This window comes from Mytilus galloprovincialis, chromosome 5 (genome assembly GCF_965363235.1).
Source record: "Mytilus galloprovincialis chromosome 5, xbMytGall1.hap1.1, whole genome shotgun sequence".
Taxonomy (NCBI): domain Eukaryota; kingdom Metazoa; phylum Mollusca; class Bivalvia; order Mytilida; family Mytilidae; genus Mytilus; species Mytilus galloprovincialis.
The window spans coordinates 61,347,725-61,375,399 of record NC_134842.1 but is presented as its reverse complement, the minus strand read 5'-3'; the positions used below and the strand labels follow the sequence as shown (position 1 = coordinate 61,375,399).

Genomic DNA, 27,675 nt, shown 5'->3' with positions numbered 1-27,675 from the left:
GTATAGTGTCCGGTTGAGATCGGGTTTTTTCGAGAGCGTCCATTTTTTTTCGAGAGATTATGACTAAAAATGTAAACAAACAGACATGTTTTCCTGTAACACGTAAAATAAATGCTTAAACTAAATTTACAAGATCAAACAAGTTAAGTAAGTATTTGTGATGAAAGGATGTTGCCAACCATACATACTTTGCAGTTAAAAAAGTTTGATTTGGCCTAATAATGCTTTTATGCCAAAATATAGAAAAAAGCAATTTCTATACACATACCAATGCAAATTTCAAAGAGCATGCACACATGATGTCTTTATATCCTTACATTTACATATGCTATAACAAAAGTTTTAGTTATTGTAATTAAAAGGCAATTTTAAGGGTATATTCATTTCCATCTGTTCAAGTTTTTTTCGAGAGCAGTTCGGGTTTTTTCGAGAACAGTTCAGGTTTTTTCGAGAGATAAACCAATTTCTTACGGTTTAAAATGTGCTATTTAAGTACATTTGAGTTTAAAAACGAATGAAAAGTCATCGGTTCTTTCAAAGTTTATAACTAATGCATTACAGCAGTTTGATAATGTTGCATAAGCACATACATTTCATAAAAAAAACATAATTTATTTCTATATATTGTTGTATTGCATTATGAATTGCATGGGCACCGGTATGCTTTATACCTATATTATTTGGATTAATCAAATCTACCTATGTCTATAGAAAAAAATGTTCACATCATGCATGATCACTGTATTCAAAGGACACTGGTTAACGTATGGTTAGATCAATCAAACATATTGCCATCCATGTTATTGAAATGACGGAACTAAGCTAGTGTACTGACTCGTCCGTAATTATTTCATGATGTTTCCGAAAGTTGACTTACATTTACTATCTTCTTTGTTACTTTCCCCTCCTTTGTAATTTCCCCTTATTTACATGCTCACGTTGATGATTCAGCATCATTTATTGATATATCTGCCAGATTCCGGCACAGTGTACGTTTATAGCATATTGACAATTTGAAGAACTGTTTATTGTAAACATATATAACATGTATTGTGTTTTGATGACGTATAAAACGTTGGATAAATGACAATGATGACAAATATGCCACTTCACCAGATTATTTGTTTTATTGTTTCACAACCGTTTGTTATTACTTGTAAACACACAGATACAACATTTACACTATAAAAATGTTCTATAAACATTCAAATACCCTTTTTGGTAATTTTTGTATGATTCATAGCACCCCCCTCATTTCGTTATTTTTAAAGTATGGAAAGCAATTCGTGTCATAATTTGCATACATAATGTTTGATACTTGTCGAGTTTTCAACACATTAAAAGCTGAACACACCAGTTTTGACTCACAGTTATGTTACAAACTTGATATATTGTTAATACTTGTATTTTTTATGTGAATGTATGGAACACAATTAGTGTCATAAGCCAACTTTGTATTTTTGTATGTTTTGGCAAATCTTTTTGATTGATAGGTTTTATATTGAGTTTTTATTTGTTCTTTCAGCTTTTTACCGTTTGATGTTCACGTTCAGTTTGGAGTTATACTTACCTGTCATCATTTGTAATCATTCATTGAACACCAGCATACCTTTGTTATTCATGCTACATTGTGTTAATAGAGTGGATTATATGACAATAAATAAAACGGTTATCGTTAATGAAGTCCATTATTTAATGCCCGCAAAGAATAGATGGAAGTCATTACAGCTAGCATGCTGATGTCCAGATAAACATATTGCATAGATCCAAATATACGTATATCGATATGGAATTTATGTGATTTAAAAAATCTACATTTTAGAGTGCCATGGATTTTAAGCTGAAACTATTCGTAATTTGAACAATCGTTTTGTGGGCACGGTCAAATTTGATTGTTATTTAAGTACGCATTGCTTTTGCGCCAATTCTTAAAAGTTGTAGTTTTTCATTTGCGCCAAAAAATAAATATTGCTTCTGCGCCATTGTGCAGGTAAACTAATTAAAAAGTGAAAATATAGAAAATTTAAACAATATCTACGGACACACCAGCTGTCATCAGGAGATAGGAGAAAAAAAACCAGATTCAGTGGCGGATCCAGGGGGGGGGGGGGGTTCCGGGGGTGTGCACCCCCCCTTTATTTTTGCCGATCAATGCATTTGTATCGGGACATATGTTTTGCACCTCCCCCTTTGCCCTGGGTTACCTGGGTTAGCACCCCCTCTTTCGAAAATTCCTGCATCCGCCCCTGCAGATTAAATACGGAATGCACCTCTAGAACCGAAATTTCCCGCTGATATTATAGTAAGACCTTTGCCTATAGGTTTTGTAACAGAACAGACTTTTAGTTTTTATAAATACTTTGATTAACAGCAGTTATTATTGTGGTTTTATGACTTTTAAGGAGTTACCATTTTTTATAGTGCTTTGATAAATCCGAAAATGTTTTAACAATTTGCAAACATTTTTTTATTATAGTGTAAACCAGTGTTTAGTGCTCATATTTTTATGAAGATATATTTTAAACATATGTTTTAATATTTATGAGACCTTGTTTCTAATATAAAATTGAGAATGGAAATGGGGATCACTGTTTCTTATCATCTTCGGAAGGCCCCTTTTTAATTTATAATTACCAATGGAAGTAGAAAGACCTTTTGTCTAACCTGTCTTTGTGTTATTTTTTATACGTCCGTCAATTTTGACGGGACGTATTATGGTATACAAATGTCCAGTGTCCGTCCGTCCGTCCGTCCGTCCGTCTGTCCGTCTGTCTGTTGTAAACATGTCGCACCGTAACTTGAGAACGACTTATCCAAATTTTTTGAAACTTAATTTAGTTGTTTCTTATGATGGTCAAATGATCTGTATACTTTTTTGTGAAAATAAGATTACAACTTTTTGAGTTATGGCACTTTGTAACTTAAACAGGGGTGTGTTTTTTCACATGTTGCACCGTATCTCAAAAACGATTCTTGATTATGGCTTAAAACTTCAAAGGCTTCTTAGTTATATTAATCTTAATATATCTGTATACTTTTTGGTGATGATTCAAAATGTCATTTTTGAGTTATTGAGTATTTTGTAAAAAAAAAAAAGGGGGGGGGGTTTACATGTCGCACCATATCTCAAAAACGATTTATGATTATTGCTTAAAACTTTACACACTTCTTTGTTATATTAATCTAAAGATCTGTATACTTTTTGGTGATGATTCATTTTTATATTTTCGAGTTATTGAGATTTTGTAAAAAAAGAGGTTTTTTTTTCACATGTTGCGCTGTATCTCTATTGCTTAAAACTTAACAGGCTAATGTTGCGTCGGGTTTCCAAATACATCTTGTACAATCTTCCTATTGAGCGGGAATAAGGAATGAGTCAGGATATACTAAGCATGACATCCTGTACAACCCTGTGTTATTCAAAAAAGATTTATGTTTTTTCACAAGACGACGGGCGTATCATGCGCTCATGGCGCAGCTGTTTATTTAAATATTGATCCAGTCGAAATGCTATCTAAAACACTTACCACTCATTCAAAAAAGAAGGGTCTGACTTGTTTTTATCATACTGCTTTTATTACATTATAGATGTCTGTTTCCGTTGATTCCGTTAAATACCAATTCCTCAGAGCAATTGGTACTTTGCGGAACGGAACGGAACGGAAAAATAAATTTAAAAGTTTAAATCAGATTCAACTTGATCACTGTCTCTAATCATCGTCGGAACGGGCTGTTGAATGCCTCTTTTTTAAAATATAATTACCGATGGAAGGAGAAAGACTTTTTGTGTAACCTGCCTTTGTGTTAATTTTTTTATTATTGATCAAGTCGAAAATGCTATCTAAAACACATACCACTCATGCAAAAAGAGTGTCAGACAATTTTTGTTATCATACTGCTTTAATTACATTAAAGATGTCTGTTTCCGTTTTTTCCGTTAAATACCAATTCCTCAGAGCAATTGGTACTTTGCGGAACGGAACGGAACGGAAAAATAAATTTAAAAGTTTAAATCAGATTCAACTTGATCACTGTCTCTAATCATCGTCGGAACGGGCTGTTGAAGGCCTCTTTTTTAAAATATGATTACCGATGATAGGAGAAAGACTTTTTGTGTAACCTGCCTCTGTGTTAAATTTTTTATTATTAATCAAGTCGAAAATGCTATCTAAAACACATACCACTCATGCAAAAAGAGTGTCAGACAATTTTTGTTATCATACTGCTTTTATTACATTAAAGATGTCTGTTTCCGTTTTTTCCGTTAAATACCAATTCCTCAGAGCAATTGGTACTTTGCGGAACGGAACGGAACGGAAAAATAAATTAAAAGATTTAATAAAGATTCAACTTGATCACTGTCTCTAATCATCGTCGGAACGGGCTGTTGAAGGCCTCTTTTTTAAAATATAATTACCGATGGAAGGAGAAAGACTTTTTGTGTAACCTGCCTTTGTGTTAAATTTTGTATTATTGATCAAGTCGAAAATGCTATCTAAAACACATACCACTCATGCAAAAAGAGGTGTCAGACAATTTTTGTTATTATACTGCTTTTAATTACATTAAAGATGTCTGTTTCCGTTTTTTCCGTTAAATACCAATTCCTCAGAGCAATTGGTACTTTGCGGAACGGAACGGAACGGAAAAATAAATTAAAAAGTTTAAATCAGATTCAACTTGATCACTGTCTCTAATCATCGTCGGAACGGGCTGTTGAAGGCCTCTTTTTTAAAATATAATTACCGATGGAAGGAGAAAGACTTTTTGTGTAACCTGCCTTTGTGTTAAATTTTGTATTATTGATCAAGTCGAAAATGCTATCTAAAACACATACCACTCATGCAAAAAGAGGTGTCAGACAATTTTTGTTATCATACTGCTTTAATTACATTAAAGATGTCTGTTTCCGTTTTTTCCGTTAAATACCAATTCCTCAGAGCAATTGGTACTTTGCGGAACGGAACGGAACGGAAAAATAAATTAAAAGATTTAATAAAGATTCAACTTGATCACTGTCTCTAATCATCGTCGGAACGGGCTGTTGAAGGCCTCTTTTTTAAAATATAATTACCGATGGAAGGAGAAAGACTTTTTGTGTAACCTGCCTCTGTGTTAAATTTTTTATTATTGATCAAGTCGAAAATGCTATCTAAAACACATACCACTCATGCAAAAAGAGTGTCAGACAATTTTTGTTATCATACTGCTTTTATTACATTAAAGATGTCTGTTTCCGTTTTTTCCGTTAAATACCAATTCCTCAGAGCAATTGGTACTTTGCGGAACGGAACGGAACGGAAAAATAAATTAAAAAGTTTAAATCAGATTCAACTTGATCACTGTCTCTAATCATCGTCGGAACGGGCTGTTGAAGGCCTCTTTTTTAAAATATAATTACCGATGGAAGGAGAAAGACTTTTTGTGTAACCTGCCTTTGTGTTAAATTTTGTATTATTGATCAAGTCGAAAATGCTATCTAAAACACATACCACTCATGCAAAAAGAGGTGTCAGACAATTTTTGTTATCATACTGCTTTAATTACATTAAAGATGTCTGTTTCCGTTTTTTCCGTTAAATACCAATTCCTCAGAGCAATTGGTACTTTGCGGAACGGAACGGAACGGAAAAATAAATTAAAAGATTTAATAAAGATTCAACTTGATCACTGTCTCTAATCATCGTCGGAACGGGCTGTTGAAGGCCTCTTTTTTAAAATATAATTACCGATGGAAGGAGAAAGACTTTTTGTGTAACCTGCCTCTGTGTTAAATTTTTTATTATTGATCAAGTCGAAAATGCTATCTAAAACACATACCACTCATGCAAAAAGAGTGTCAGACAATTTTTGTTATCATACTGCTTTTATTACATTAAAGATGTCTGTTTCCGTTTTTTCCGTTAAATACCAATTCCTCAGAGCAATTGGTACTTTGCAGAACGGAACGGAACGGAAAAATAAATTAAAAGATTTAATAAAGATTCAACTTGATCACTGTCTCTAATCATCGTCGGAACGGGCTGTTGAAGGCCTCTTTTTTTAAATATAATTACCGATGGAAGGAGAAAGACTTTTTGTGTAACCTGCCTTTGTGTTAAATTTTTTATTATTGATCAAGTCGAAAATGCTATCTAAAACACATACCACTCATGCAAAAAGAGGTGTCAGACAATTTTTGTTATCATACAGCTTTAATTACATTAAAGAAGTCTGTTTCCGTTTTTTCCGTTAAATACCAATTCCTCAGAGCAATTGGTACTTTGCGGAACGGAACGGAACGGAAAAATAAATTAATAAGTTTAAATCAGATTCAACTTGATCACTGTCTCTAATCAAGGACGACGTGAGGTCAGTCTAGATATCATAATGCATGACTTGCAAATGCGTTAATTTCATGATAATTTATCAGGACAATCCGACATATTCATCTACAGAATATTTTCCGATGTTATACATTATTACACATTTCACCTGTGAAGATGAGATTAAGTATACATTTGTGTTATTTGTATATGGAAAACCGTAAAACACAGAAATTTTAAAGTTTGTTTTGTTTTAAAGATTTTTCGAAATTTTGATAAATGCCCCCTTTGGATACCTTAAATGAAATTCTTTTCCGTTCCGTTCCGTTCCGTTCCGTTCCGTAAAGTACCAATAGCCATTTTACGGTTCACTGAACATAGAAAATGATAGTGCAAATTTCAGGTTAAAGTTTTTGGCTTCAGGTTAAAGTTTTTGGTCAAGGTAGTTTTTGATGAAGTTGAAGTCCAATCAACTTGAAACTTAGTATACATGTGCCCTATGATATGATCTTTCTAATTTAAATGCCAAATTAGAGTTTTGACCCCAATTTTACGGTTCACTGAACATAGAAAATGATAGTGCAAATTTCAGGTTAAAGTTTTTGGCTTCAGGTTAAAGTTTTTGGTCAAGGTAGTTTTTGATGAAGTTGAAGTCCAATCAACTTGAAACTTAGTATACATGTGCCCTATGATATGATCTTTCTAATTTAAATGCCAAATTAGAGTTTTGACCCCAATTTTATGGTTCACTGAACATAGAAAATGATAGTGCAAATTTCAGGTTAAAGTTTTTGGTCAAGGTAGTTTTTGATAAAGTAGAAGTCCAATCAACTTGAAACTTAGTATACATGTTCCCTTTGATAAGATCATTCTAATTTTAATGCCAAATTAGAGAATTTATTCCAATTTCACAGTCCTTTAAACATAGAAAATGATAGTGTGAGTGGGGCATCCGTGTACTGTGGACACATTCTTGTTAATTTTTATGCCCCATTTATGGGCATTATGTTTTCTGGTCTGTGCGTCCGTTCGTTCGTCCGTCCGTTCGTTCGTCCGTTCGTCCGTCTGTCCCGCTTCAGGTTAAAGTTTTTGGTCGAGGTAGTTTTTGATGAAGTTGAAGTCTAATCAACTTGAAACTTAGTACATATGTTCTGTATGATATGATCTTTCTAATTTTAATTCCAAATTAGAGATTTAACCCCATTTTCACGGTCCACTGAACATAGAAAATGATAGTGCAAATTTCAGGTTAAAGTTTTTGGCTTCAGGTTAAAGTTTTTGGTCAAGGTAGTTTTTGATGAAGTTGAAGTCCAATCAACTTGAAACTTAGTATACATGTGCCCTATGATATGATCTTTCTAATTTAAATGCCAAATTAGAGTTTTGACCCCAATTTTACGGTTCACTGAACATAGAAAATGATAGTGCAAATTTCAGGTTAAAGTTTTTGGCTTCAGGTTAAAGTTTTTGGTCAAGGTAGTTTTTGATGAAGTTGAAGTCCAATCAACTTGAAACTTAGTATACATGTGCCCTATGATATGATCTTTCTAATTTAAATGCCAAATTAGAGTTTTGACCCCAATTTTACGGTTCACTGAACATAGAAAATGATAGTGCAAATTTCAGGTTAAAGTTTTTGGCTTCAGGTTAAAGTTTTTGGTCAAGGTAGTTTTTGATGAAGTTGAAGTCCAATCAACTTGAAACTTAGTATACATGTGCCCTATGATATGATCTTTCTAATTTAAATGCCAAATTAGAGTTTTGACCCCAATTTTACGGTTCACTGAACATAGAAAATGATAGTGCAAATTTCAGGTTAAAGTTTTTGGCTTCAGGTTAAAGTTTTTGGTCAAGGTAGTTTTTGATGAAGTTGAAGTCCAATCAACTTGAAACTTAGTATACATGTGCCCTATGATATGATCTTTCTAATTTAAATGCCAAATTAGAGTTTTGACCCCAATTTTACGGTTCACTGAACATAGAAAATGATAGTGCAAATTTCAGGTTAAAGTTTTTGGCTTCAGGTTAAAGTTTTTGGTCAAGGTAGTTTTTGATGAAGTTGAAGTCCAATCAACTTGAAACTTAGTATACATGTGCCCTATGATATGATCTTTCTAATTTAAATGCCAAATTAGAGTTTTGACCCCAATTTTACGGTTCACTGAACATAGAAAATGATAGTGCAAATTTCAGGTTAAAGTTTTTGGTCAAGGTAGTTTTTGATATAGTAGAAGTCCAATCAACTTGAAACTTAGTATACATGTTCCCTTTGATAAGATCATTCTAATTTTAATGCCAAATTAGAGAATTTATTCCAATTTCACAGTCCTTTAAACATAGAAAATGATAGTGTGAGTGGGGCATCCGTGTACTGTGGACACATTCTTGTTGGTCCTGTTTTCAAATTGGTCTACATTAAGGTCCAAAGGGTCCATTCTTGGGGTTCTTTGATATGCTGAATCTAAACATGTACTTAGATTTTTAATTATGGGCCCAGTTTTCAAGTTGGTCCAAAATGGGGTCCAAAATTAAACTTTGTTTGATTTCAACAAAAATTCAATATATGGGGTTCTTTGATATATGCTGAATCTAACCATGTATTAAGATTTTTAATATTTGGGCCCAGTTATCAAATTGGTTCACATTGAGGTCTAAAGGGTCTAAAATTGAACATTATTTGATTTCATCAAAAATTGAATTCTTGGGGTTCTATGATATGCTGAATCTAACCATGTATTTAGATTTTGGATATTGGACCTTAATAGGTAAATGTCCAATTTAAAAATTTTAAGTTTTTAAGTTTAAGTTCTTAGACCACATTCATTCTGTGTCAGAAACCTATGTTGTGTCAACTATTTCATGTATTTAATCACAATCCAAATTCAGAGCTGTATCAAGCTTAAATTTTGTGTTCATACTTGCCCCAACTGTTCAGGGTTCGACCTCTGCGGTCGTATCAAGCTGTGCCCTGTAGAGCATTTGGTTTTATTCTTATCGGGTCAAAGAAAGTTTTGCAAAAACTTACTTGTCCGAATGAAATTTTACTAGTCTAGGGCATCAGACTAGTGGCTAACCGTGAAGACAGTGCACATAGACCAAGGCTAGCTCGAGGCTCTTTAGAGCCTCGAGCTAGATCTATCACTCAACAACTACCTGTTTACTGAACACTTGTATCATTTAACACATGAAAGCGAAGTTGAAAATTGTTGTCACATTTTTGTCGAGCCTTCGACTTAATTCGAAAAAGCTAGACTAAGCGATCCTACATTCCATTCCGTCTCTGTCGGCGGCGGCCACAAATATTCACTCTGTGGTTAAAGTTTTTGAAAATTTAATAACTTTCTTAAACCATAATGGATTTCTACCAAACTTGGACAGAATCTTGTTTATGATCATAAGATAGTATCCAGAAGTAAATTTTGTAAAAATAAAATTCCATTTTTTCTGTATTTTATTTATAAATGGACTTAGTTTTTCTGCGGGGAAACATTACATTCACTCTGTGGTTTAAGTTTTTTAAATTTTATGATCATAAGATAGTATCCAGAAGTAAATTTTGTAAAAAAATAAATCCATTTTTTCAGTATTATACTTTTAAATGGACTTAGGTTTTCTGCCAGGAAACAACACATTCACTCTGTAGTTAATTTTTTTTTAAAATTAATAACTTTCTTATACTATTTTAAATTTGTACCAAACTTGGACAGAAGCTTGTTTATGATCAAAAACTAGTATCTAGAAAGGAAATTTTGTTAATATATATTTGGTACCTGTGTGTCTGTATTTTACTTATAAAATTTTAAATGGACTTTATAGTTTTTCTTCCAGTTAACATTACATAGTCTGCAGTTAAAGTTTTTAAAACATTTATTAGATTCATAAACTATCCTGAAATTTTTATCAAACTTGGACAGAAGCTTCTTACAATCAAAAAATAGTATCAAGAGGAATATTTTTATTGATTGTTTTCCTCATTTTTTTTTTTAGCCTGAGAGTAACAGCAAAAGTAGGCGAGACACTGCCGTGGAACCCTTACGAATTTTTCTCAGGAACGACAACATGTATACAGTACAAATATTTGTGAAATTTGGTTTCAGGGTTTATATAAGTCAGCTATACTGTGTAATGCGTTTTCAGATTCATCACTCAACAACTTCCTGGGCGGGAGGGGCTATCATGAGTGTGCAGTAGCTCACATTTTCACTTGTTTGGAAAAGGATTCAGTCTTTATGCTTTCCTGTTATGCATGTTAAGATATTTGTCATTGGGTGTTAACACCAATACATCATCAAAATCTATTTGTAAAGTTGTAATAATAAGAAGTGCAACACAGAAATTTTAGTATGCCAGCTTAAAGCAGACTTTTGTATACATGTTATCAAATAAAAACAGTGGTTTTGTTTCTCTAATAGCAACAATTTATAATATATGTTTCTTATTTTAGATCCGTGATGGTCAAGGAAACAGGTTCAAAGACAGAGTAACATGGGTTCCCAATACAATAAATCTGAAGTTTAGTGATTTAACCACAAATGATACAGGCTTTTATGATGTTGCGATAACTATTTTTGGAGCAGGGAAGGAAGAAACCAAAGATACAAAAGCAACTTTCCAGCTGACTGTCAAAGGTTTGTTCCTGTTTAATATTGATATATATTAAAAATCTTTTTATATATATATCCTATCCTAGCTCAATAAAAGGCATTTTTATAAATTATAAATAACATGTCCTAGCATTAGTATATATTTACTACCAACAAACAACTATTGTTAGGATTATGTTGTAAGGTTTAGTGAAAGTAGAACTGCTTTTGATTTAAAACTTTTTTTGGTTGTCATATTCGGATTATGGGATTTTTAATACGGTAGTCATATTTTACGCAATAGATATGCTAGAATTTTTACAGAGCCATTTTATTTGCTTGGGATAAATCAATGCACACTGAAATTGTCTCAAGCTTAAAATGTGACTTTATAGAAGGCATATAATAAGAGCTTATCCTTTGCTCTTGATGCAGATATTAATTTAAATTTAAAAGAATGATAAATTATCAATATAAAGATCAAATTTTATTGTTTATGTGGGTTTTTTAGACAACAATATATAAGCAATATTATTTAAAGGCCTTATCAGTTCTTTTTTATTGATGTTTACTCGTTTGAATTTACCTTAAAGAATATACCGTAAATCAATATGAAAGTATATATGAAAGAATACTGCTTAAGTTGATAGCCAGGATCAGTCTTAACCTTATTGTAAAAACTTGAAGACCCTCCAAAAATTATTGATTTATTGATTAGAGCCAGTTCTGATTTTATTGTATGGGTTTGACTACCATGACTACCTGCTAAGGGGCAACTAAATAAGCAAAAACTATATTATTATATGTGTTTGAAGAGTTTTTGCCCTATTTCTTGACCTGGAAGACAGAGGCATGCTGATAGATGTGTCTAACTTAAGTCTGCATGTAGAGTGAACCCCTGTGTAAAATTGAACATAAAAATGCTGAGTTCAATATGAACCTGATATAAGCACAGTAGTCTATAAAGAAGGTTATTTCCAGGAAAAAATCTGGAATTTTCCAATCAAAAGTAGTAGTCTTACAGTAAGTGTATTTCAATGCTACACACAATCAGAGGTTTTGGTCCTCTGTTCTGCATTTCTGTAGTAGAGAATTGATAAGAAGTAGTGGATTCATAAAAGATAATCAACAAGCCACTTTAGTAGCGAGTTGATTATCGTTTTCGAATCCCCTACTTCTTATCAATTCTCTAGCTTAACCCATTTCTAGTAAAACGACTGTCTGAATCATGATCTGACAATGAATCAACGGAATATAATATCAAATTAGTAAACAAACCAAATCAAAACAGCTCACAAAACCAAAATAGCGACCTCCAAAATGGCGACCACCACTCGTTCCTGACCAATGGCACAAAATTATTTAAATGCTCACCAATCGCCTTCGGCCACTGAGCCGACCGTGCGAGGGCTGTAAAGCCAGTCAAGGTTGTTAAACACTTCCATATATACATATTCACAATCGATCAGTCACGTCTCAGTCATTACAGCTGAACGGATGTGCTGGGCCAGCTCTCCTTTACCCACTATCTTCGATAAGGGTTTACAGTTAGATGATCAACGACTTACTACTTTAGATGACAGAAACCAATCCAAGCCATACAGTAGACGTACTAGTAGGTGTACCTGCGTAAAAAAACATTCACTCCAAAACCCATTGTATCATGGGGGAGTGTTTTTTATGCTGATTAACGTCCGAGGGTTGCATCTTAGGTGTTGGGTGATTGACCTTCATTTCACTGCCTCACGGCTTTGGTCCTGATAATGCTTCCTGTCATCTATAATACTACGTCCGAGAACCATCTACCGGTACTCCATCATCGAGGTTAGCGGGCTGCCAAGCTGACCAAACTGGCCCTGAAAGCAGCCGTTGTGAAGTAAAAGAAACATCAGAATAGTCAACAAAAGAAAAACAACTCACCAAAACCAAGATGGCGGCCTACATATGGCGTCCTCTACTACCTGTTCCTGACCCGTGGCACCAAAATATGATAAAGCTCACCAAACGCTTTCCTGCACCTAGACCGTGCGAGGGCTGAAAAGCCAGTCAAGGTCGTTAAACACTTCCATGTATATGAGCAAGTCAATGTCGTCAAAATATTCCATTTGATTGAGTTCACAACACACATTCAAAATGACTAAAAACATTTTAAATCTAATTGAAGTGTAAATGTCATAGTAACACCACTTCAATAGACACCAGTTGATGATAAGATAGATACTATGATTATTCTTTATTAAAAAATCATATATAAATTTTGTGTAAACTGGTTCCCTTTCATTATGTTTTGATTATTGTAACGTTATTACATTTGGCATTCATCAACAATTAGTTAATAAACTAGTAATATTTGGTACTCATTCTGAAACCCAAGCAGAATTACTCTTGCTACAAATGTACAATGTTTCCGAACTACACAAAACACCTTACAAATATAGATTTATTTCGTCTTCAAACCATTGTTCCACTACTAAATTGTCTATTCTTCTTACCAGCACACTTGATACAATTAAAAACCTGATTATAAATTGTTCAAATAAGGCCTTCGAAAATAGTGGAATTAATTACTTTTGGAGTGTCAAGAACTCGTTGGAAGTACTTGATAAATTGCATGCTTATATTGGTGATTTTAAATCTGTTCAAAGTTTTGATTTTTCTACCATGTATACCACATTGCCTCACATTCTCGAAAAAATTCACACACCTAATTAAATGGGCATTTAAAAAGTCAGAATGTGAATATATATGTTCAAACTCTTTTAGGTCATTTTTAGTAACAATAAACAAAAAAACTATGTCAATTGGACATGCTTTGATACTATATGTTCCCTTGAATTTTTACTAGATAACATTTTTGTTCGCTTTGGGGATTCCGTATATCGTCAGATTATCGGAATTCCAATGGGGACTAACTGTGCACCACTTATTGCGGACCTGTTATACTTTTAGATATTTGGATGATATTTTGGCTCTCAATAATGACGACTTCAGTATGTATATTAAAGAAATTTATCCTGTTGAACTTACTTTAAATAAAGCTAATACTAACAATGACCACTGCCCTTTCCTCGATCTTGATATCTATATCACTAACGGAAAGCTGAATACTAAAATTTATGATAAAAGAGATGATTTTTCATTTCCTATTGTTAATTATCCATTTTTAGATGGTGACGTTCCCTTGTCACCATCTTACGGTGTTTATATATCTCAACTTGTACGATTCGCTCGTGTATGTAACAATGTTTTAGATTTTATCGAGAGAAATTTATGTATTACTGAAAAATTATTACGCCAGGGTTTTCGATATCACAAACTAGTCAAAACATTTACTTAATTTTATCATCGGTATAAGGACATCATTCGTAAATATAGCTCAACATGCAGACTTCTTATACGTTCAGGTATTTCACATCCAATTTTTTATGGAAATATTCTTTATAAAGCACAAAGGTGTCAGTATTCACCTCAAAAACTAACAAAACCTTTGAATAGACTTACTAAGAAGGGATATATTTACGATACTGTTGTCAGGACATTAAAGATTGCATATTTTGGCGTTAATATTGATTCACTTATAGGGTTTTTGCATCGGAACTAAACACATTTATTCAAAAACCAGTTGTTGGCATGACACGGGTTATGTTCTTCTCATATAGGTTATGATGGTATGATACTAAACCCCTAACGGGAAGGATTGTGCCTGATGTTCATATGATGAAATCATAATCTTTCAGTCAGTTTAATTGGAGTCTGGAGCTGGCATGTCAGTTAACTGCTAGTAGTCTGTTGTTATTTATGTATTATTGTCATTTTGTTTATTTTCTTTGGTTACATCTTCTGACATCAGACTCGGACTAGTACTTTTCTTGAACTGAATTTTAATTTGCGTATTGTTATGCGTTTACTTTTCTACATTGGCTAGAGGTATAGGGGGAGGGTTGAGATCTCACAAACATGTTTAACCCCGACACATTTTTGACCTGTCCCAAGTCAGGAGCCTCTGGCCTTTGTTAGTCTTGTATTATTTTAATTTTAGTTTCTTGTGTACAATTTGGAAATTAGTATGGCGTTCATTATCACTGAACTAGTATATATTTGTTTAGGGGCCAGTTGAAGGACGCCTCCGGGTGCGGGAATTTCTCGCTACATTGAAGACCTGTTGGTGACCATCTGCTGTTGTTTTTTTCTATGGTCGGGTTGTTGTCTCTTTGGCACATTCCCCATTTCCATTCTCAATTTTAATATATATATATACATGATATATTTATGTCAATTTTGCAATGTTTCATGTAAGTTGTTCATATCCGTGATCGTCTAGTAGTTGGCTCCGTAAGACATAACTGTGTTATTAACAGTGCAAAGTTCAAGCCATAATCACCTGTGTTTAAATTTTTTATTAGATAACAAAAAGACAGAAATACAGTTTATTGACATGCATTGACAGATATACGCTATAAGAGTGATATTTAAATAATAATTTATATCAGCACTCATAGTCTAGTGGTATCATGCATAAACTCTAGACTTTACTGACGAAAATACGCGTGAGTTCGAATCCTTCATAAGTCACTCGTTTTTGAGAGGATAACATATCGTAAGATGAAAGTTAAAAGTTATGATATAAGTTATCTTAAGTTAACATGGTGGTCAGTGGATTCTTGAAAAATAATCCACTGTTAGAACAATAGACTGACGTCAGAGAAATGGGTTAAAAAGCACTGAAGGGATGCCAATGAACTCCTGATGAAATAAAATGTGAAAGTTCTTTTATTTTAGAGGTACCAATTTTTTCTGGTTCTCATGAAAGGCTTTATGTAAAAATGTACAACTTACTTTCAGAATAATTTTATTTAATTTCCTATCATTTTGCCTATAGAGGAACGCAAAATGAAATGTTCATTTTGAAAGTACTACTGACCTTGCAATTTTCTATTATATTGATATGACATGCATGATTGCACATATGCACCCAAGGTTTTATAGGATTTAGAACATGGCGCTAGCTAATTGTTTAGATCAGCAAAGTGATAGAATATGGTCATATTAAAAGTATATCAAATATTATAATTTTGAAAGACAAATGCAGGGGCAAAATAGCATTTTGAAGTAAAACATTATTCAGTTAAATCATCAAAAAAAGTTTCAGTATTTTCTCATATTAAATGAGGGGGGATAGGAGGGGTCCTGATCCCGAAATCCCGGACTTAAAAACACCAAATCCCGAAGTCCCGATTTTAAGTAACTTAAATCCTGACATCCTGAAATTTGAAAAAAAGAATTCCCGGATCCCGAAAGGGTCAATCCCGAAATCCCGAGCTTAAAAACACTCGATCCTTGAGTACCGATAAAGGTCCTATCCCCCCTCTTAAATGGCAAATACATGTGTAGTTGAATCAATTTTGAAAAAGAATATTGATATCAAGGGAAGCAATGACCATATTAAATCTTTTGAGGTACCAGATTCTGTGATTTACATGAGAAAAAAGTACTTGACATCTTATTCTAATTTTAACAGGTAAACATTATACTCCAACATTTGTCTACTTTATTTTCAGCTAAAGAGAATTGTGAGAGTAATGGTGGAGGAATATCTACTGGAACTATTGTGGCAGTTGTAGTTGGTCTATTAGTTCTTTTGATCATAACATTAGTCATTGTTCTGGTTCTCATAAAGAAGAGAAAAGGTAAACTTTAACGTTTTGTTCATGAAAAAAAATAATACCTGCAAAGAACTTTTATCCTCATAATAATAGAGAGTTCTAGTTTCAAATGTACTGTTACTTTGTCAATAAAATATTAAACTGTAATTTGAATGTGTCTGTGCAGATACTGTAAATTCAGAAATTATTGCGTGCATTTATTAATGTGATTTTGTCATTTTAGACTAAAAAGAGATTTTACTTTTTTGCGATATTGAGAATAATCCTTTTTTATGGCCGCTAATTTTTTTTTTTTATCGTATGATGTCGTTGTCTGCGTCGTCCTAAGACTCATTTAGTGTCTGGGCAACAACTTTAGTTTAAGTCAATGGATCTCTATGACAATTAAAATTGAGAATGGAAATGGGGAATGTGCCAAAAAGACAACAACCCGACCATAGAGCAGACAACAGCAGAAGGTCACCAACAGGTCTTCAATGCAACGAGAAATTCTCGCACCTGGAGGTGTCCTTCAGCTGGTCCCTAAACAAATATATACTGGTTCAGTGATAATGAACACCATACTAAACTCCAAATTGTACAGAAGAAACTAAAAGTTAAAATGATACAAGACTAACAAAGGCTCCTGACTTGGGACAGGCGCAAAAATGTGGCAGGGTTAAACATGTTTGTGAGATCTCAACCCTCCCCTATACCTTTAGCCAATGCAGAAAAGTAGGAAGGTTCAATACCATTAAAGGAAGGTTGGGATTGATTTTGGGATTAATGGTCCCAACTGTTTAGGAATTAATGGGCCAAAACAAGCATTTTTCTACTTTCAGATTAATAACTTGTGTATGAGTATTTCAATTGCTCTGAAATTGTACCACAATATTTAATACCACAAGTAAAAGGTTTGGATTTATCTTGGGGTTATGGTGCCAACAGTTAAGGAATGAAGGACCAAAAAGGGGCCAAAAACAAGCATTTTAGTAGTTTCTGGAAAATAACTTGTGTGTCAGTTTATAGATCTCTCTGACATTGTATCACAAGGTTCCATATCACAAAAGGGAGGCTGGGATTGAGTTTGGGGGTAATTGCCTAATTCATGCAGAAAGAAGGGGCCAAAAACAAGCATTTTTTTAGTTTCAAGACAATAACTTGTGTTTAAGAGTTTGGATCTCTCTGAAATTGTACTACAAGGTTCTTTACTACAAAAGAAACGCTGGGATTCAGTGCGGGGGTAATTGATCCAAGGGGGAATTTCAAACTTTAGGGGGTTCTAAATTTTTTAATTTAAGGGGTTCAAATTTTTTATCAAAATTTTTCAAATTTCATTTTTTTTTCAAATTTTCAAGAAGAATCGATAATTCGGCAATAGATTTGTAAGACCTAGACATTTATATTGTGTCAGAAACCTATACTATATCAAGAATTTGATCACAATCCAAATTCAGGCATCATCAAGCTTGAATATTGTCAATTTGTGTCCAAATTAGCCCCAACTATTCAGGGTTTAACATCTGTGGTCGTATCAGGCTGCACTTATCAAAGCAATTTATTAAATCATAAATAGAAAAAATCAAAATGGGAATATAACCCTGTCACATTAATCTCAATATTAAAAACATTGCAATAATTTCTGAATTTACAGTATCTATTTTCACTGAACTGGTACACACTTTTGCTTAGGAGTCAGCTGAAGCCCATCTCCTTTTGCAGGATTTTCTCTCTGTGTTGAAGACCGTTTAATGGCCATAATATAAGCTGTTTGTCACATTCCCAATTTCTATTCTCAATTTTATGTCTGTTTGGCAGGCTTCATCAAACCTTGACCTCATTTCTAAGGTTTTGAAAATAGGGCAGAAAATTTTCATAACTTTTTCGAGAGGCATAATCATTTATTATTAATACCGTATACGGCCGTGTATAGTCCGCATTTGTGTATAGTCCACACCCCCTATTCATCCCCAAATATCGAGGAAAAAGTCTAGTTCGCTTGTATAGTCCGCGGCAACTTTCGACAAGATCGGGTGCGCGAACAATGACGGAAAATGCCAAAATTGCGTATTTTTTTTAATTTTTTTTTTGCCGAGATCGGCAATATAGTAAGTACTTTTGTTGAAAAGATCGTTAGTCACTTAAAACTTATGATAAGTTTTTAAATGGGATCTTTAAAGATATGTTTTAAATCTGTGTTAAAGACTGGCAACACAGTAATCATTGTTGTTAAAAGATCGATGATTAATATAAAGTTATGATCAGTTTGTAAAAGAGGACTTAAAAAGATATGTATTTTTATCTATTTTAAAAGTTTTCAAAAGATTCTGTTTAATTGCTCAATTAAATCGTCTTTCAGACTATCACTCTTTAATTACTAATTAATTTAAAGTCCCAAACAATGAAAGTAAGAACTGTATTCATGTAATAAATGTTAATTAATTCAATCATGTACATTTAACTATCAGCGTTATCTTTTTTGATAACATTGAAAGTGGTAGCTTGCCCAGGCCAATAAACTGTTTAAAATTCTAAAAAATAAATATTTGGTATGCTATTAAACAAAAGAAAATTAAAAATCAAACATTTAAGATCGAAAATTTGATGTTTGATGTTTAAAAATTGATTAGAACTCATTAAAATGTTATAACTCTTTAATCTTATCATTTCTTTTATTGATTTGAAGAACTGCCTTAATTAGGTTATTGAATTACATTCATTACTTGTCAAACATTGTCAAAAATTGACATGGTTAATTAATTGCTTTACACACAAACCCGTAAACTCATTCATGTAAGACGATACACCTGCACAATGTGACCTTTCACCTGGAAATATAGTTTCGTATACAAAATTCCACATCTTTCAGGTTTACACTTTCAGTATTAATGGTTATGATTTACAATTAAAAAATGTTAGGTCTTGATTTATTTATGTCGATAAGTTAAGAGTTAAACACAAAAAGTCGGAATACTAAAATACTTTAATCATACATTTTCAAAATGGTGCATCGTGGTTTACTTGTTTTGTACACACGCGAATAACATTAAACAAAATCGATCTTCAGGGAAGATTTCACTAGGTTTCAACTTGACTATTATGGTTTTACCATTGAAGGGTTCATCTTTCATTGATATTCAGGATTCAGGTACACTGTTAAGATGCAATGACACAAATTTGACCAAATCCGAAACAAAGCAGACATTCGATCAAAGGCTTATTTTTTTGCAAATTACTAAGTCAACACTGTTAGATTGTTTATTTTATTAAAAAAAATAACAAAGAGTAGTCAAGAATACAGTTAGATTGTTTATTTTATTTCTAAATAATACAAAGAGTTGTCAAGAATACATTATAACATTGACAACACATGATGTTTCTGTTTACTTGGCCAAACCTCGTTCAACATCGTAAACCTACATGGAAAAAAATGTCACGAAATGCTATAGTACTTCATAGTCCGCACCCCTTCCATCAATTTCATTCCCAGGGTAAAAAACCGCGGACTATACACCCCTTTCTACGGTAGAAGGTTCAAGTGGTATACAAAGTATTCTTACAATTCTAATAGACATGAATTCCACCTCACCTTTATCCAATTGTACAGCAGAATCTATATCAAAATTGTATAAAAAGGAAAAAGAAGAAGTTTTGGAATTTTTATATAACGAAAATTTTGATTTCATTCCAATCCTTTAAAAGTGTTGTCTATTCTAATAAGAAACAAGATTCAATTTTAATTAAAACCTTCAACATTTACTGTTTTAGGTATATCATGTATATATATATATGTTTAGTTGTAAATAAGTGACCACATGAAAAAACCCAGACCTTTTTACACTATATATAGCTACCTGTAGGGGCATTCAGGTTTATCATTGGACTTCTATTTATTTCCAATCTCTAAATTTAATTTACTTCCATTGAAAAGGACACACCTTTCATACTACAACAAAACACACATCAAGTTCAAATTTCTGTGGTGCTAATTTACATTCACTGTTCTTGAGTTGTGTTCATATTTAAATAGAAAACTTGACATTCCACACTGTATCTTTACCCATGAATGCCTCAACTAAATGTTATTAAATTTATACACAATGCTTAATACACATGTTAATAAATGTCTACTTGTATAGATAAAATAATATTTTATATTTGTAGATAAAAAAGGGTACATGGCAGCACTAACAAAATAAAAACCTAGAAAGGAGAGAGCAAGTTTTAGGAAAATACCTTTACAAGAGGCAGTCATACTTCTAGTTCTATCTATTTATTTGAAATAAAAGATGATTTATGGTTACAGTGAGATTAGGAAGCTGAGACATAATGAAAATTGAAAAATCTGACTTTAAGAGTCAGAAGTAAAAAAAAAAATATTGAAAATATCTGATCAAAAAAGATGATATTGACATTGACTGCACTTACAACAAAAAGACAATGAATTTTAATTAACTATCATGACTATAGACCAGCATATTTAGTACCATTATAAAAATTACTTCTAAAAAATTGAAAACAGATTTGTAAGTTGTGAGCTAACAAATTAGAGGTGTTACCTCATAGTTAGCATTATTTGAAATATTCTACATCCCAATCTTTACAATTAATGTGCATTAATAAATTGCATTAAAAAATCAGTAATATTATCTGTACAATCTATAGTTAAACATTTGAACTAATTGTTAATGATAATCAAGAAAAAAAGTGGAATATATGGATAATCAGTGTTCTCCAAAGATTCTTTGAGAAAAATTTTGGTCTCAAATTTATTTCAAAATTTTGGTTACCCTGAAATATTAATTATTATTTTATTTGACACTATGCAATTCTATGGAGAACATTGTTAAATGTATTCGTCTGAGTATTGTTATGAAAACTTTATCAAGAGGGAAAATAGAATATGTACATTATGTAATGAGGGAATAGGGGATGAGTTTTGTATATTGTTTATCTGTAAAAAATGCTGATGTTTCTGCTCTTAGATCATGTAGATCAAAGTTTATACCAAATTATTATGTAATCAATCCAAGCAAGAAAAATTTTACTGGTTTGCTGTCTATACGTAACGTACATGTTCAAAAGAAATTATCAATTTTCGTAAAGAAATTATCAATTTTTGTAAAGAAAATTATGAAATACTTTTACTAATTAAAACTAATTATACCAATAGTATTTATAATATACTATGTATTTGTGTTTCACTATGTATTATCCTATTGTTTGTAATAATATTGTCCTCTTGCACACCTGTATGTGTCTGAGGGTATGAATAAAATCTTGAAAAAAACCTTCAATTTAAGCTAAATTAACTAATGCAATATACACAGCCAAGTTGTTAACACTATACATTTTGCTATATGGCGAATTTAGATTTTCATCGTAACAACGTATTTGGAACAATTTTAATCTTCCAAAAAAAGGATTATGGTTTTATAGAAATGAAGGATTGGATTTATTTATGCTGCAAGCAATTTTTCAAATGATTTAAACCAGGCTATCAATTCAATTTTAAAGTGCTTGGCCTATTTGATGTGCAATTGTAGTTGTTCTTGTGGCCTTAAACATGAAACCATTTAGATTTTAAATGCTCATATTAGTGTTTGTTGTTGTTTATATAGTATAGTAATATTAACAATGTTTACATAAATGTGTGTGTGTGTGTGTGCAGTTTAAAGATATTCTTTTTATAATTAAAAGAGCATAATAATGTTAAAAGTTAGTGTAGATTGTAAAAAGTTGTTGTAGATAACAAACATTGGTTGTATATTATAAAAAAGTTATTATAGATTAAGTGAATAAGACTGACAGGGTGTTCTATTAAACTGTGACACTTTTATTTTTATATTTAAGAATACTATACTTGAATGGATAGACAACATTTATGTTCAGCTTTTCACATACTAAACTAACTTCTATGCTTGTCAAGCAATGAAAAACAATTTTGAAACACTGTAAGCAATTAAAAAACAATTATGATATAATGTTTCTAGTTAACCTTATCCATACAAAAGCAATCGTTTGTCAGTAGATTGATGCTGTAATAAGTTTAAAATGTCCCAAATAATCTACATAAAATGTCTTTGGTCTTTCTCTGAAAATTCATGTCTATTGCTTTTATTTTTACAACTGGCAAAAAAATGCCTTTTCTCCCCTGTTTAAGAAGAAAACATATTGTATAAGAATGATTCTTCTTCCTTGGGTATCACAGTGATATAGCTTTTATCAGTACTGAAGTGCCATGAATGAATCAATTAATTTTCCTATTTATGTTCACTTACAACATTGTCTAGGTCATAATTTGTTTTATCTTAGGCATACTTTTTTGTACTTCAGATTTTTATAAAAAGAAACTGAAAAAATATTTATATACCTTCAGGAATACAAAATGAAAATCTTTCTAATTCCTTTTTTTAGCTCATTTTGCCTAAAGCGCTTTTTAATTTTTTTATTTTTTATGGGCATTATACCTCTGTTTGTCCGTCCGTCCCGCTTCAGCATGTTCAGGTTAAAATTTTTGGTCACAGTAGTTTTTGATGAAGTTGAAGTCCAATCAACTTGAAACTTAGTACACATGCATGTTCCTTATGATATGATCTTTCTAATTTTAATGCCAAATTAGAGTTTTAACCCCAATTTCAAGGTCCAATGAACATAGCAAATCATAGTGCGATTGGGGCATCCATGTACTATGGACTTATTCTTGTTATTCATATTTCTGGATATCATATTATACCTCTGGCCTGTCGTGTTTATAGTACCCTGTCAAGTGTGTAATAGTTATTATACCAGTGAAAGTACAGAGAAAGAACCAAATAATATGATTAGTAGGCCTTTACTTTGTTTTTTTCACCATCAATCCATTTTGAAAAGTATTGTTTTTTATGGTTTTGACAAATGCTTGATGTGCCAATTTATTTTTATATATATAAACATTATGTGTATAAGTTCATTATTTAGATGTCTAGGGTTGAATAAACCTATTTCATAAATTATACATGAATTATACAATATTTACACATAATTTCATAAAGCACTGTCTTAAAAGAAACATGTAGTTCTCCACATTAAATCCTTCACCTATAAATAATTTGATATTATGAAGAAATAAAGGCAATGCCCAATTTCTTTTTCTTGAAGTCAAAATTATCATGTAGCTTTCATTCACCATGATTCAGATTGTTATCATATGGCATAGCAAGTTGAATTATCCGGTGCTTGTGTCTGTTTAATATATACTAAGCAATATTCATATTACATTATATTATGTTCTTGTCCTGAATATACATTTAATTTGCCACTGGATGTTAAACAGAGATCCATATATCCTACTTCCACAATAAAAGAAAAAATTTTTGACAATGACTAATTTCTATTTATTTGATGTAATTTCTATTTATTTGATGTAATTTCTATTTATTTGAAGTCAAAATTGACAAACATTGCCCAAAACATCCACAAAGCTATGCATTTAAGCATTTAAATGATGTTTATATTATAAAATGTTGTTAATATTTTTATATTTTTCAAAACCTGTAAATTTTTATCAGTATGATTTTAATAGTTTTATTTCAGATTGTTCTAATGTTTATCTGAATATAAGAACTTTCAAATTTTGTTTTCAATTTTGTTTTCAATTTTATTTTCAATTTTGATCTTGTATGATTAAAGTTGGTTTTCAACTCAACCATATTAGGGGAGATAACTTATATAAAGGAATGTATAGTGAATTTACCTACTTTGTTTTAAATCAAGAAAAAGAATTCTTTTACACCAATTTTATCTTAAATCATATTTCCAAGAACTAACTTGATCAAATTTTATTTTTAACTTCTATCATCCAGTTTTTCTTTTATTTACAAAAAAAAAAAATTTCATGAACAATCTATTCACAATCTGACCATGATTGCACAATCTGTAAGTTAACAAAAGTTCTGAAACTTATCCCTTTTATTATAGTTGAAAAAAAATGATATAATCTCAATTTTGATGAAGTATAAAAGATGTTCTATTATTTGAATTTGTTCCTTATCCATGATTTTAGTTCTACAATTGGCAAATTTCATTCTTTTAAAATATCTGTTGATCATCTTATATTCACTTTATTTTTATTTGTAAACAAATTTTACAATTTATCATTCATTTTATACCATTTGTATACATTACTTATGTATTTCATTTCACCGTTATATAGCGTTGAATAATATTTTTATGCACTGGATTTTTGAAGTTTTCTTAAAAAATTTAATGATACAACTGTATCAGTGATTGGATATCTATACTGTTAGAGGATTTTGTATTTCAATGTTTTTCATCCAGCAAAAATAAAGGATTAGCATGATTAGTAGCTTGTTTAATTTGATTAACCTGAAATATTTTGAATATTTGTATTTTAACATTATTTTGAATCAAATGTAATTAATACTGCATTTTGGATAATTTTCAATGATTTACTACAATAAACATGATAAAGACTTAAATATAGTTAATAAGAAATTAAATAGGATTAAGTAAATAAAATATCAAAATTTAGATGTAAATTTTTCAGACAAGTATATTTAATCCATGTAACAATTGGATAGTTTTGTACATATACATTTTACTGAAATCAATTCAAAACCTCAGAATTGGTTAAAAAATGTCTTGTGTTGAAATGCTAGCCAATATCTTTTTTTTTTTCTAGAAAAGTCAAAATATCAAAAGCAATCAGTGTACCATGGTCTAGGTTTAAGAAAAGAAAATTTGAAAGATTTTTAGAGAATTTATAGTCAAGATTATACATGTTTACATTGATAAATGATATTTTTATACTCCAGTATGTGTAAAACGGGTTATTTTTAACCAATGCTTAGTATATAAAGGCAATGTTGTTTTTACATGTCGTGTTTTTACATGTCTTGTTTTACATGTCGTGCATTCAGAAACTATTTATGATTTTTGCATAAAACTTCGCACACAAGACAACAGGTGTATCATGTGATCATGGGGCAGCTGTTTATTAATTTTGGAATATATGTTCAGAAATTGTTTAATTAAAGAACCTTTCAAAAAAGATGGAAGAAACCTAAGTGACATTCACAAGTCACAGAAAAACTTACTGCACAATGGCAAAAATGACTGAAAGACAAAACAAGAGTATACAATATTGTCAGACATTTTTGTGTGAATTTATTAATGTAATTGTTCAAAACTTGTAAAAAAAAAACCAAGATTAATTATCATAATATTTGGAAATGCTATGAGGTATGTGCAAATAATGATATAACAAAAATTCATTGGATTTTTAATTCTCTCGTCTACCACAAAATGACATAGGGATTACAATCCAGCGATGGTGATGGCATAAACTAGGAGTACATCTATTTCTGTCAGGGTTCATATTTCCTTGACCTCATGTTCATTGGTCAATTTTAATATTTTGTGGTTTACTCTGTTTCTCGGGAACTATAAGCTATAGGATTAACATATTTGGTATATGAAATGATTTAAGGTGTACACGTCTGTCTGGTAATGTGGTTCATCTCACAGTGCCTTTATTTTAGTACTGATAATGATAAGTTTTTATAATACTTGTAGTACAACCTTCGTATTACAGACTATCAACATAAATTAACACATACATGTATGTAAAGCAGGCGAGATATATTAGTGTGTGAACTCTTGTTATTAAGAAATGTGCCTCAATTATAAAATTATTTCAAGTTACATGTATTTGAATTGATATTAAACAAAGAAAAATAATATAAAACTATGAATAGCATTTTTCTAGTAATGAATATATGTTTATTGATATTGATAAGGAGAATATTTAATTGGATAAACTTTGGAACAATGGAGTATAATGTGTAAATTCACTGTTTAACTTAGAGAACAGGTACAGTTTTTATACGACTGCAAAAATTTTAATTTTTCGTCGTATATTGCTATCACGTTGCATCGTCGTAGTCGTCCGAATACTTTTAGTTTTCGCACTCTAACTTAAGTAAAAGTGAATAGGTTGGGATTGATTTTGGGAGTTTTGGTTCTAACAGTTTAGGAATTAGGGGCCAAAAAAGGGCCCAAATAAGCATTATTCTTGGTTTTCGCACAATAACTTAAGTATAAGTAAATAGAAATCAATGAAATTTCAACACAAGGTTTATGACCACAAAAGGAAGGTTTGGATTGATTTTTGGAGTTGAGGTCCGAACAGTTTAGGAATTAGGGGCCAAAAAGGGGCCCAAATAAGCATTTTTCTTGGTTTTTGCACCATAACTTTAGTATTAGTAAATAAAAATCTATGAAATTTAAACACAAGGTTTATGACCATAAAAGGAAGGTTGGGATTGATTTTCGGAGTTTTGGTCCCAACAGTTTAGGAATAAGGGGCCCAAAGGGTCCAAATTAAACTTTGTTTGATTTTATCAAAAATTGAATAATTGGGGTTCTTTGATATGCCGATTCTAACTGTGTATGTAGATTCTTAATTTTTGGTCTCTTTTTCAAATTGGTCAACATAAAGGTCCAAAGGGTCCAAAATTAAACTTAGCTTGATTTATATTAAGTATTGTGCAATAGCAAGAAATTTTCAATTGCAGAGTATTCAGCAATAGCAAGAAATCTTCAATTGCACAGTATTGTGCAATAGCAAGAAATTTTCAATTACACAGTATTGATCAATAGCAAAAAATCTTCAATTGCACAGTATTGTGCAATAGCAAATATTTTCAATTGCACAGTATTGCGCAATAGCAAGAAATATCTAATTGCACAATATTGTGCAATAGCAAGACATTCAATTGATTGGAGTTATCTTTCTTTGTCCAGAATAGTAGTTGAATCAACTTAAATCATTGTTTTATACAATATACAATGTATATTCACTTTTACTACCAACTGACAAATTAAAACAATCTTTACCATTCAGTGATAACAAGCACTTTTTTTACATTTTAATATTTTATGATGTATTTAAATGAGTAGTTATTGCTATTTCTTCAATTTTTTTGAGAGGATTAATATTCAACAGCATAGTGAATTGCTTAAAGGCAAAACAAACATTTTAAGTTCATTAGACCACATTCATTCTGTGTCAGAAACCTATGCTGTGTCAACTATTTAATCACAGTCCAAATTTAGAGCAGAATCCAGCTTGAAAGTTGTGTC

The 27,675-nt window shown here is 31.6% G+C and overlaps 1 protein-coding gene and 1 long non-coding RNA gene across 2 annotated transcripts in view; both read left to right on the top strand.

Annotated features, from left to right (window-relative positions):
* Positions 1-27,675, top strand: part of LOC143074098 (uncharacterized) — a 118,979-nt gene that overhangs the window by 11,504 nt on the left and 79,800 nt on the right. The window lies entirely within an intron of this gene.
* On the top strand, positions 50-2,488 carry LOC143076193 (uncharacterized). Its single transcript, XR_012978559.1, has 2 exons — positions 50-989; positions 1,526-2,488. It is a non-coding gene; the product is annotated as an uncharacterized LOC143076193 (long non-coding RNA).